Source organism: Chiloscyllium plagiosum, unplaced genomic scaffold (assembly GCF_037043375.1).
Source record: "Chiloscyllium plagiosum isolate Xiang-an unplaced genomic scaffold, Cpla_swu_hap1 HiC_scaffold_4, whole genome shotgun sequence".
Lineage (NCBI taxonomy): Eukaryota > Metazoa > Chordata > Chondrichthyes > Orectolobiformes > Hemiscylliidae > Chiloscyllium > Chiloscyllium plagiosum.
The window spans coordinates 151045027-151057374 of record NW_028270142.1 but is presented as its reverse complement, the minus strand read 5'-3'; the positions used below and the strand labels follow the sequence as shown (position 1 = coordinate 151057374).

At 47.4% G+C, this 12348-nt stretch overlaps 1 long non-coding RNA gene across 1 annotated transcript; it reads right to left on the bottom strand.

Moving 5' to 3' along the window:
- Positions 1–1152: 1152 nt before the first annotated feature.
- Positions 1153–5164, bottom strand: LOC122548772 (uncharacterized). The gene is made up of 3 exons (XR_015757065.1): positions 5071–5164; positions 4598–4818; positions 1153–1217 (listed from the first exon to the last, which is right to left on the bottom strand). It is a non-coding gene; the product is annotated as an uncharacterized LOC122548772 (long non-coding RNA).
- Between the last annotated feature and the right edge of the window lie 7184 nt (positions 5165–12348).

Here is a 12348-nt window from a genome sequence, read left to right as displayed (position 1 = left end):
AACCAGATTCTGGATCAGTGGTGCTGGAAGAGCACAGCAATTCAGGCAGCATCCGAGGACAGGCAAAATCGACGTTTCGGGCAAAAGCCCTTCATCAGGAATAAAGCTTTATTCATGATGAAGGGCTTTTGCCCGAAACGTCGATTTTGCCTGTCCTCGGATGCTGCCTGAATTGCTGTGCTCTTCCAGCACCACTGAAGGAGAAGCTGTTCCTACTTGTAAAAGGAACAAGAATGAGAGAAGCATCGATGTAAAATGATGTTCACATGAAGCAAAGGTGATGTGAGGAATTCCACAAGGAATTAGAGTCTGGAATATATACTGCCTGGAAATGTGGGTGGAGGTAGATTTAATTGAGGCATTCAAGAGGGAACTGGATGGTTATTTGGAGAGAAAAGGTGTGCAGGGATATGAGAAAAAGGCAGGAGATTAGTATTGAGTAACAATGCTCATTGCAAGAGTTGGTGCAGGCCTGGTGTGTCAAATGGCCCCCTTCTCTGTGCCTTAACAATGTTGTGATTGAATGATTCAGTGATTGAGTGACTCAGTGATTCAGCGACTCAGTGATTTAGTAACCCAGTATTTCAGTGACTCAGTGATTCAGAGACTCAGTGATTCAGTGTCTCAGTGATTGAGTGACCCAGTATTTCAGTGACTCAGCAACTCAGTGATTCAGCGACTCACTGATTCAGCAACTCAGTGATTCAGCGATTCAGCAATTCAGCGACTCAGTGACATGAATAGCCCAACTGTGTTGAGTGACTCTCTCCAATGTGTCCAACCTTGAGATTGAGTGAGGTCAGGCTCATTTGACAGGGCAAGGATGAGGAAACTCACCGAGGCAGACCTGGCTCTGGCAGGTTTTGGTTTGAGTTGAGAATCCCTCACACGGTGGGTTGAGACAGTCACGGACCCGGAGCTGCTCTCCGCCTCCACATGACACACTGCATGTTGACCATGGTGACCATTTACTCCACACCAACCAAGCTATTAGAGAAAGAGAATGACAAGAGATGTTGGCTGTGATACTCCATGTGCGATCACAAAACTGCATCATTCCTAAAACTCACCAGCACACGTCCCATTGCAGCTACGAGTCTCCTCAAAATTCCCAACACACAATGCCGGGAGATCAGACTCACAGCTCCTATTGCGAAACTCAAATCCTGCCCCACACGACTTGGAACAAGTGCTCCACTCAGTCCATGAGCTCCAGCCTAGTTTATAAAGACAGAGTACAAAGAGTAATTGGAATGTAACCTGGAGTAAAGGGAATGCCTGGTGAATGGAGCTCTGTCTACTGGAGCTCTGATGTCACCTTGATTAATAGATCATTCTGAGGACCCTGGTTTGTTTCCAGTGTAAGAGGTTGTTGTGAAGATGTAGAGGTGTACTGTATCTTTAAGAGAGTTGAAAAGCCAGCATAACTACCTGACACAGCACAAAGTATTCTAAACAAGGTAATAATGTAGCATTTGGTCAAACAGCAAGCAGTAGCTGGGTTGCCTGGAGACAAAATCAAATTTCAAATTCGGCCAATCAGTTTAAATGATGCCCCAAAATACCAAACTCCAACCAAGTTTGAATTTAGTATTTTGATAATATTAAAACCGATGAAACTATCCGATGTTTTGGAGTCTAAGTATTGGACATTTTGAACAGTTAGCTAGAGCAGTGAAAAGAACTGCCAAAAGACTAACAGATGTTGACTGCTAGTAAGAAGTTTCGGAGAGGTACCTGTCCGGAGAAGGAGTGTGGACAGAGAAAAACATCAACACCGACCTGGGTGAGAGGGGAAAGATATAAAAGAGACCTAAGGGGCAACTCTTTCACGCAGAGGGTGGTACGTGTATGAAGTGAGCTGCCAGAGGAAGTGGTGGAGGCTGGTACAATTGCAACATTTAAGAGGCATTTGGATGGGTATATGAATAGGAAGGGTTTGGAGGGATATGGGCCGGGTGCTGGCAGGTGGGACTAGAGTGGGTTGGGATATCCGGTCGGAATGGACGGGTTGGACTGAAGGGTCTGTTTCCATGCTGTATATCTCTATGACTCTATGACCTGGAGAAAGAATCTACAGAGAAAACTCTACACAGGATACACGGCAAAGCTAACTGATTTTGAAATGTGATTTTTTTAAAAATTGTAATCGGGATTTTTTTTATCGGACTAGTATTGTAGAGGGGAAGGTAAAAGATATGTTTAAGAGAAAGGAGTTGTAAATAGTTGTTTGATAATATTCTCTGTTAGACTTTTAAAAATTGTTAATTTTTACCTTAAATAGTGACTTTTGGGATAGTTCTTTGCCTCTCGAATTTTAACAGATTACAGCACGGGATGAATCTTTTCTGTGTGGTTGGTTTAAATTAGCAGAGTGGTTTACTCCATGTTGTAACAAGCTCCTGTTAAATTTTTATTATTTTTATGATAAATTTTGGTGTGAAGCTGTGAACTGAGAGTTGAAGCTGAAAAGTCACATCTGGACTATGGGCAGCAGCTTGTTTTTTTGCAGGATGGTTCTTGATCAGAATGATACTGCAGACTCTCCCCCACTTGGAGGGGGTTGGTGTTTGGGGGTGTGTGGGGCTGGGGATGTAGAACATTTTACCAGATTGTACATGTTTGGCCATTAACAAGTTCAATACCTAGGAATTGATAACAGTAAATCTGGGTGAGTACATGATGGTTAAACAGAGAAAGAGGCTGGAGAGTTTGTATTAGTATTTGAAGTGGGTTTCTGAGAGGAGTTTGGCTATTGATGCTACATCATGAAGGTGCAAAAACTCCCTGCTTGAACTTCAATCATCACATACTGCAAGTTCAGAGACTAAAAAGTAAATCATAAAGTTTCTCAGAATGAACTGAAAAGTTTGTCCTGATTGATATTTTAGAAAATCAGCGAAGGAACTATCATATGCACTTGTAGAACAACGCATCATGAAAGTTACTTCAGTAATTTGTCCAGTTTTGTTTTGTTTGTAAACAGGGCTGAAAACAATGGTTATTGGGTATAAATCATAAACATTTATTAGATTGCTGCTTAATTTTGCTCCACTAAAGTTACTGAATTATTGATAAGTAATAAACAAGCCCAAGGTCTAGAATTGATTATTCACAGAGATAGCATTGGTTATTCAAAAGATCTGGTTATTGAGATCATTTTTCAGGCTCTTTGAAGATGTTAACTTTTCTGTTTTGTGAATGTAGACATAGAAAGGCTGATTTGGTTTGGCTGTCTATCTCTATATCAGAATATCAGATATCTAAATGACTTGGATTTTGGAAAAAAAACTTCACATTTTGCAGATATTGCAGACTTGCAGATGTGAGACCGTGAAGACAATACCAACCAAATCAAGGTGCAAAAACTCAGCTAACCATAGCCGACAAATGATATTCAAGGTTGTATAATAACATCAAATGTTTAAAAAGTTGTCAGAAATAGCAATAATTCTGAGAATTGAAAGGTTTATAAACTAAAGGACTAAGGACCTTATAAGGAAAAAAAGACTGCATTTAAAGTTTGTGAGAAGATTTGTAGCTCGGGTGCTCGTTGCTGTGGTTCTGTTCACCGAGCTGGAAGTTTTTGTTGCAAACATTTCGTCCCCTGTCTAGGTGATATCCTCAGTGCTTGGGAGCCTCACCAAAACGAAGGACCCGATACCCAGCATGAGCAAAACTAATGTAGTGTACAAAATCCTATGCAAGGACTGCACAAAACACTATATAGGACAAACAGGAAGACAGCTAACGATCCGCATCCACGAATATCAACTAGCCACGAAACGACACGACCAGCTATCCCTAGTAGCCACACACGCAGACGACAAGCAACATGAATTTGACTGGGACAACACTACCATTATAGGGCAAGCGAAACAAAGAACAGCCAGGGAATTCCTAGAAGCATGGCACTCATCCACAAACTCCATCAACAAACACATCGACCTGGACCCAATATACCGGCCACTACAGCGGACAGCTGAAACTGACAACCGGAAGTGGCAGGGACAGGCCACTATAAATGCCGGAGGAAACACCACAGAAGCGCTTCACAGGAGGCTCCCAAGCACTGATGATGTCACCTAGACAGGGGACGAAACGTTTGCAACAAAAACTTCCAGCTCGGCGAACAGAACCACAGCAGACTGCATTTAAACATATTCCAGCAGAAACTTAAAAATGGACTGGAAAAGCTTCTATAGATATGTATAAAGGGAAAGTTTGGCTACAACAAATGTGGATCCATTATAGGCAGATTCAGGAGAATTTATAATGAGGAGTAGAAAATAGATTTCCATATGTTGTGTATTGCAGTGTTGTGTGTTCTGGCTTGGTTCCTGTGTTGCATGTTGTGGTTTAGTCCCCATGTTGTGTGTTGCGGTTTAGTCCCCTTGTTGCATGTTGTAGTTCAGTTTTCGTGTTGCGTGTTGTGATTTGGTCCCCATTTTGGGTGCTGTGGTTTGGTTCCCGTGTTGCATGTTGTAGTTCAGTTTTGGTGTTGCGTGTTGTGATTTGGTCCCCATTTTGGGTGCTGTGGTTTGGTTCCCGTGTTGTGTATGAGGATGAACCTGTTTTGCAGTCTCCAATGTCTCACCTTCACATGGCTTCTTGTTGCATTCCCTCCTCTGGTCTGGAGATCCCCGGCATCCCCGGCCCCCATCGCGGGGGCTCGGACTGTCACATTCCCGAACCCGGTGCTGGGAGCCACCTCCACAAGGCTCAGAGCAGGGGGTCCATGTGCTCCAAGAACCCCATCCTCCATCTAACTGACAGCCCAAGTGTGAGACACAGTCCAGTCGCCCATTGACACAGGAACTGAAAATACAGGCAGCAAAGAAAGTGAGGGAAGAGAGGTCTCAGACTGACCTCCTTCTAGAGGGGAGAGAGTGGTTTAGAGGAAGGGGTCCTGAGTAGGGTGGGAGAGACGCTGAGGGGGTGGGAGTCTGGGTATGCCGGTGGGGGGGAGGAGGGGTTATGGTTGAGTGAGGTGAGGTGGGGTGGGGAGGGGGGAGGGTGGGCAGCTTGGTACTGGAAACCGAAGCCTGGAATCAGGGAGCAGGTCCTCACCAGTTTTCACACCCAATCTCCATGTGCTCTCCTGCATTCATATATCGCCAGTCCTCCACACCGGGATACAGACTCCAGCTGCTGTTCACACTCGACCCTGTCAGAATGGGAACTGATACAGAGCTTAATGAGAAGGTGCAGGTTTGTGAAAAGCCAGACACTGTAGCATGGTCAAACCCCATTCACTTCCACATTGACCTTGACGTGGTACAAATCTCTCACATTCTGTACAATCACAGCAGGACCTCAGTATACAGCCTTCCTCTTGCTGTGTGCTTACGGGATCAGAGGCTATTCAACCTCTCGTATCTGTGCTGACTCACAATTCATCCAATGCCGAAAGGATTGGAAGGAGCAGCAGAGTAAAATCAGGCCCCGACTTGAGGCTGTGGGAGTGAGGGTCAGGGGTAAATCAAGGCCCTCACTGGAGGCTATGGGAGTGAGGGTCGGGGTAAGTCGAGGCCCTCACTGGAGGCTGTGGGAGTGAGGGTCAGGGGTAAATTTAGCCCCTCACTGGAGGTTATGGGAGTGAGGGTCAGGGGTAAGTCGAGGCCCTCACTGGAGGCTGTGGGAGTGAGGGTCAGGGGTAAATCGAGGCCCTCACTGGAGGCTATGGGAGTGAATGTCAGGGGTAAGTCGAGGCCCTCACTGGAGGCTGTGGGAGTGAGGGTTAGGGGTAAATCGAGCCCCTCACTGGAGGTTATGGGAGTGAGGGTCAGGGGTAAGTCGAGCCCCTCACTGGAGGCTGTGGGAGTGAGGGTCAGGGGTAAATCGAGGCCCTCACTGGAGGCTGTGGGAGTGAGGGTCAGGGGTAAGTCGAGGCCCTCACTGGAGGCTGTGGGAGTGAGGGTCAGGGGTATATCGAGCCCCTCACTGGAGGCTGTGGGAGTGAGGGTCAGGGGTAAATCGAGGCCCTCACTGGAGGCTGTGGGAGTGAGGGTCAGGGATAAATTGAGGCCCTCACTGGAGGCTGTGGGAGTGAGGGTCAGGGGTAAGTCGAGGCCCTCACTGGAGGCTGTGGGAGTGAGGGTCAGGGGTAAGTCGAGGCCCTCAATGGAGGCTGTGGGAGTGAGGGTCAGGGGTAAATCGAGGCCCTCACTGGAGGCTATGGGAGTGAGGGTCAGGGGTAAATTTAGCCCCTCACTGGAGGCTATGGGAGTGAGGGTCAGGGGTAAGTCGAGGCCCTCACTGGAGGCTGTGGGAGTGAGGGTCAGGGGTAAGTCGAGGCCCTCACTGGAGGCTGTGGGAGTGAGGGTCAGTGGTAAATCGAGCCCCTCACTGGAGGTTATGGGAGTGAGGGTCAGGGGTAAGTCGAGCCCCTCACTGGAGGCTGTGGGAGTGAGGGTCAGGGGTAAATCGAGGCCCTCACTGGAGGCTGTGGGAGTGAGGGTCAGGGGTAAATCGAGGCCCTCACTGGAGGCTGTGGGAGTGAGGGTCAGGGGTAAATCGAGCCCCTCACTGGAGGCTGTGGGAGTGAGGGTCAGGGGTAAGTCGAGCCCCTCACTGGAGGCTGTGGGAGTGAGGGTCAGGGGTAAATCGAGGCCCTCACTGGAGGCTGTGGGAGTGAGGGTCAGGGGTAAGTCGAGGCCCTCACTGGAGGCTGTGGGAGTGAGGGTCAGGGGTAAGTCGAGGCCCTCACTGGAGGCATAATCACGCTGTTGATGACACACATTCCTTCACTTTACTGATGATCAAGAGTAGAGTGACAGGGCAGTAATTAGCCGGGTTGGATTTGATTTGATTTGATTTATTGTTGTTGCATGTACCAAGAAACAATGAAAAGTTTTGGTTTGTGTGCTATCCAGACAAATAATACCTTACACAGTGCAGAATATAATGCTCCAGCTACAGAGAAGGGGCAGAAAGAGATCAACTGTAATATGAGAGGTCTATTCAAAAGTCTGATTGTAATTCTGACAAGGATAGAATGGAGATGTAAAAACATAACATGTTTATAACCGACGTAAGAAGAGGATTTGCTGTGGACAGTGAACAAACAGTTGCCATACCCTGGTGTGACACAGGAATGAGTAAAGGTCAGTCTGGGAGAATGAATAGCTGCTAATGGGTTCCAGTAGTACCTGACAGTAGGTTGTTTGTGATAGCAGCACTGGTGATAACGAGGCCTAGAGTGTGGGAGGGAGTTGGGGTCAGGTCATGGGAGAAGGTGCCTCATGTCCAAAAATTGCTGAACTCGATGTCGAGTCTGAAAGGCTGCAGGGTCCCCAAGCAGTAAAGAAGGTGTGTTCTTCCAATTTGTTCTGAGCTTCACTGGAGCACTGTAGCAAGCCTGAGGCAGGGAACAGCGTGGTGCATTGAAATGACAGACAACTGGAAGCTCAGACAGAACAGAGGTGTTCCACAAAGTGGTCACCCAGTCTGGAAGGGTGACTAATGCTGAATTCTTTCCACAGTTGCTGTTAGACCTGCTGAATTTTCCCAGCAATTTGTTTTTGTTTCTGCTGTCCAATTACCCACAGTTCTTTGTGTTTTTTTATTTAATAGTTAAAAACAAGTCAATCAGTGTAAACCAGCCTTCCTTCCATTGATTCTGTCTACACAGTAAGTGAAGATTGGGGACAATAGTTCATCCTCACTAACACTCAACACTGGTGCCCCCCCAGGGGTGCGTACTCAGCTCCCCTACTGTACTCACTGTATACCCAATGACTGCGTCGCCTAATACCAGACTAATGCCATTTACAAGTTCACTGATGACACCACATAGTCGGTGGAATCTCAGATGGCGACGAAACAGACTACAGACAGGAGGTGGAAGACCTGGAAAAATGGTGCACTGAGAACAACCTAGCTCTCAATGCTGGAAAAACCAAGGAACTCATTATTGACTTTCAGCAGGATGTTACTCATGCCCCCCTATACATTAACAGCACAGAGGTGAAACGAGTGGAGAGGTCAAGCTCCTGGGAATGTCATCCACAACAAGCTTTCTTGGATTCTTCATGTGAACGCACTGGTTACAAAGGCCTAACAAAGTCTCTTCTTCCTCAGGCAGCTGAGAAAATTTGGCATGATGGCAAATACCCTTGCCAACCTTTATAGGTGTGCCATCGAGAGCATTCTGTCTGGATATAGCACTACCTCGTATGGCAACTGTACCATTCAAGGTCAGAGACAGTTACAGAGAGTAGTGAATTCGGCCCGGACAATCACAAAGGCCAATGTCCCATCTATAGAATCTGTGTTTTTGTATATCCTCTACCATCAGGGAGAAGATACAGAAGCCTGAACACACGCACCAGCCAGTTTCAAAACAGTTTCTACATAGAACATAGAACAATACAGCACAGAACAGGCCCTTCGGCCCACGATGTTGTGCCGAACATTTCTCCTAGCTTAAGCACCTATCCATGTACCTATCCAATTGCCGCTTAAAGGTCGCCAATGATTCTGACTCTGCCACTCCCACAGGCAGCGCATTCCATGTCCCCACCACTCTCTGGGTAAAGAACCTGCCCCTGACATCCCCCCTATACCTTCCACCCTTCACCTTAAATTTATGTCCCCTTGTAACACTCTGTTGTACCTGGGGAAAAAGTTTCTGACTGTCTACTCTATCTATTCCTATGATCATCTTATAAACCTCTATCAAGTCACCTCTCATCCTTCGCCGTTCCAACGAGAAAAGGCCTAGCACTCTCAACCTATCCTCGTACGACCTATTCTCCATTCCAGGCAACATCCTGGTAAATCTTCTCTGCACCCTCTCCAAAGCTTCCACATCTTTCCTGACGTGAGGCGACCAGAACTGCACACAGTACTCCAAATGTGGCCTTACTAAGGTCCAGTACAGCTGCAACATCACTTCACGACTCTTGAATTCAATCCCTCTGCTAATGAACGCTAATACACCATAGGCCTTCTTACAAGCTCTATCCACCTGAGTGGCAACTTTCAAAGATCTATGAACATAGACCCCAAGATCCCTCTGCTCCTCCACCTCACTAAGAACCCTACCGTTAACCCTGTATTCTACATTCTTATTTGTCCTTCCAAAATGGACAACCTCACACTTGACCAGGTTGAATTCCATCTGCCACTCCTCAGCCCAGCTCTGCATCATATCTAAGTCCCTTTGCAGCCGACAACAGCCCTCCTCACTATCCACAACTCCACCAATCTTCGTATCATCTGCAAATTTACTGACCTACCCTTCGACTCCCTCTTCCAAGTCATTAATAAAAATTACAAACAGCAGAGAACCCAGAACTGATCCCTGCGGAACTCCACTTGTAACTGGGCTCCAGGCTGAATATTTACCATCTACCACCACTCTCTGACTTCGACCGGTTAGCCAGTTTTCTATCCAACTGGCCAAATTTCCCTCTATCCCATGCCTCCTGACTTTCCGCATAAGCCCACCATGGGGAACCTTATCAAATGCCTTGCTAAAATCCATGTACACTACATCCACTGCTCTACCCTCATCCACATGCTTGGTCACCTCCTCAAAGAATTCAATAAGACTTGTAAGGCAAGACCTACCCTTCATAAATCCGTGCTGGCTGTCCCTAATCAAACAGTGTCTTTCCAGATACTAATAAATCCTATCCCTCAGTACCCTTTCCATTACTTTGCCTACCACTGAAGTATGACTAACCGGCCTGTAATTCCCAGGGTTATCCCTATTCCCTTTTTTGAACGGGGCACAACATTCACCACTCTCCAGTCCCCTGGCACCACCCCCTCTCTTGCTTCCCACGTAATCCTAGGATATATCCCGTCAGGCCCGGGGGACTTGTCTATCCTCAAGTTGTTCAAAATGCCCAACACATCTTCCTTCCTAACAAGTAAATCTTCTAGCTTACCAGTCCGTTTCACACTCTCCTCTTCAACAATACGGTCCCTCTCGTTTGTAAATACTTGCTGTTGTTAGAATACTGAATGGATTCACAAACTCTGAGCATTCGCCTGTACCTGTGTTTTTGTTTTTGCCCCATTTACCTATTATTTATTATCTATGCTGCTTAACTCTGTGATCTGCCTGTATTGCTCGCAAAATAAAACTTTTCACTGTGCCTTTTCACATGTGACAATAAATTGAATTGAATTCAATTCAATTCAACTCACATCTCATTGTCTCAGGAAAGCAGCCAATATAATCAAAGGCCCCTCCCATCCCGGTTACACTCTCTTCACCCTCTTCCATTGGGCAGAAGAGTCAAAAATGTGAAAACATGCACCATCAGATTCAAGAACAGCTTCTTCCCTGTTGTTATCAGACTTATGAACGGACCCCCACCTCCTCCAAGACTTCCGTTTCCCCGGCCCCCAATGCCTCATCTTCACCATAGACATCCAATCCCTCAACACCTCCATCCGCCATGACCAGGGCCTCCAAGCCCTCCATTTCTTTCTTCTCCCAACGTCCCCAACGTACCCTTCCACTAACAGCCTCATTCGTTTGGCTGACCTGGTCCTCACCTTTAACAATTTCTCCTTCGAATCCTCCCACTTCCTCCAGACCAAAGGGGTAGCCATGGGCACACGTATGGGCCCCAGCTAGGCCTGTCTCTTTGTTGGCTACGTAGAACAGTCCATCTTCCGTAGTTACACTGGCACCACTCCCCACCTTTTCCTCCACTACATTGATGACTGCATTGGCGCCACCTCGTGCTCCCGCGAGGAGGTTGAGCAGTTCATCAACTTCACCAACACATTCCATCCTGACCTTAAATTCACTTGGATCATCTCTGACACCTCCCTCTCCTTCCTGGACCTCTCCATCTCCATTAATGACGACCGACTTGACACTGACATTTTTTACAAACCCACCGACTCCCACAGCTACCTGGATTACACCTCTTCCCACCCTACCTCCTGCAAAAATGCCATCCCAATTCCTCCGCCTCCGCCGTATCTGCTCCCAGGAGGACCAGTTCCACCACAGAACACACCAGATGGCCTCCTTCTTTAAAGACCATAATTTCCCTTCCCACGTGGTTGAAGATGCCCTCCAATGCATCTCATCCACATCCCGCACCTCCACCCTCAAATCCCACCTCTCCAACCGTAACAAGGACAGAACACCCCTGGTGCTCACCTTCCACCCTACCAACGTTCACATAAATCGCATCATCCGCTGACATTTCCGCCACCTCCAAATGGATCCCACCATCAGGAATATATTTCTCTCCCCACCCCTTTCCGCCTTCCGCAAAGACTGTTCCCACCGTGACTACCTGGTTAGGTCCACGCCCCCCTACAACCTACCGTCCCCTGCCACCACAGGAATTGCAAAACCTGTACCCACACCTCCTCCCTCACCTCCATCCAAAGTCCCAAAGGAGCCTTCGACATCCATCAAAGTTTCACTTGCACATCCACTGATGTCATCTATTGTATCCGTTGCTCCTGATGCGGTCTCCCCTATATTGGGGAGACTGGGCGCCTCCTAGCAGAGCGCTTTAGGGAACATCTCCAGGACGCCCGCACCAATCAACCACACCGCCCGTGGCCCAACATTTCAACTCTCCCTCCCACTCTGCCGAGGACATGGAGGTCCTGGGCCTCCTTCACCGCCGCTCCCTCATCACCCGACGCCTGGACGAAGAGTGTCTCACCTTCAGCCTCAAAACACTTCAACCCCAGGGCATCAATGTGGACTTCACCAGTTTCCTCATTTCCCCTCCCTCCACCTTACCCCAGCTCCACCCTTCCAGCTCAGCACTGTCCTCATGACCTGTCCTACCGGCCAATCTTCCTTCCCACCTATCCACTCCACCCTCCTGTCTGACCTATAACCTCCATCCACCTGTTGTACTCTTTGCTACTTTCTGAAGGCTCCCTGCCTCTATTCCTGATGAAGGGCTTTTGCCTGAAATGTTGATTTTCCTGCTCCTCGGATGCTGCCTGACCTGAGGTACCTTTCCAGCACCACTCTAATCTAGACTCTGATTTACAACATCTGCAGTCCTCACTTTTGCCTCTCATATTAGAGTTGATCTTTCTCTGCGCCTTCCCTGCAGCTGGAAAACTATATTCTGCATTCTGTTTTATTACCCTGATGTAGTTATGTAAGGTATGATTTGTCTGGTTAGTATGTAAAACAATACTTTTCCCTGTTCCTCTGTACATGTGACAATAAACTCAAATTAAATCAAATCAAAAAGTCGCTCCATGTTTCACCTCCATCTATCTTTTCCTGCTCCCCACCTCCTCACCTCTTCCCTACGATATATACCAACCTTTTCCAAGCTACATCCAGTTCTGAAGAAGGGTCACTGGACCCGAAACATTTCTCTCCACAAAAACTGC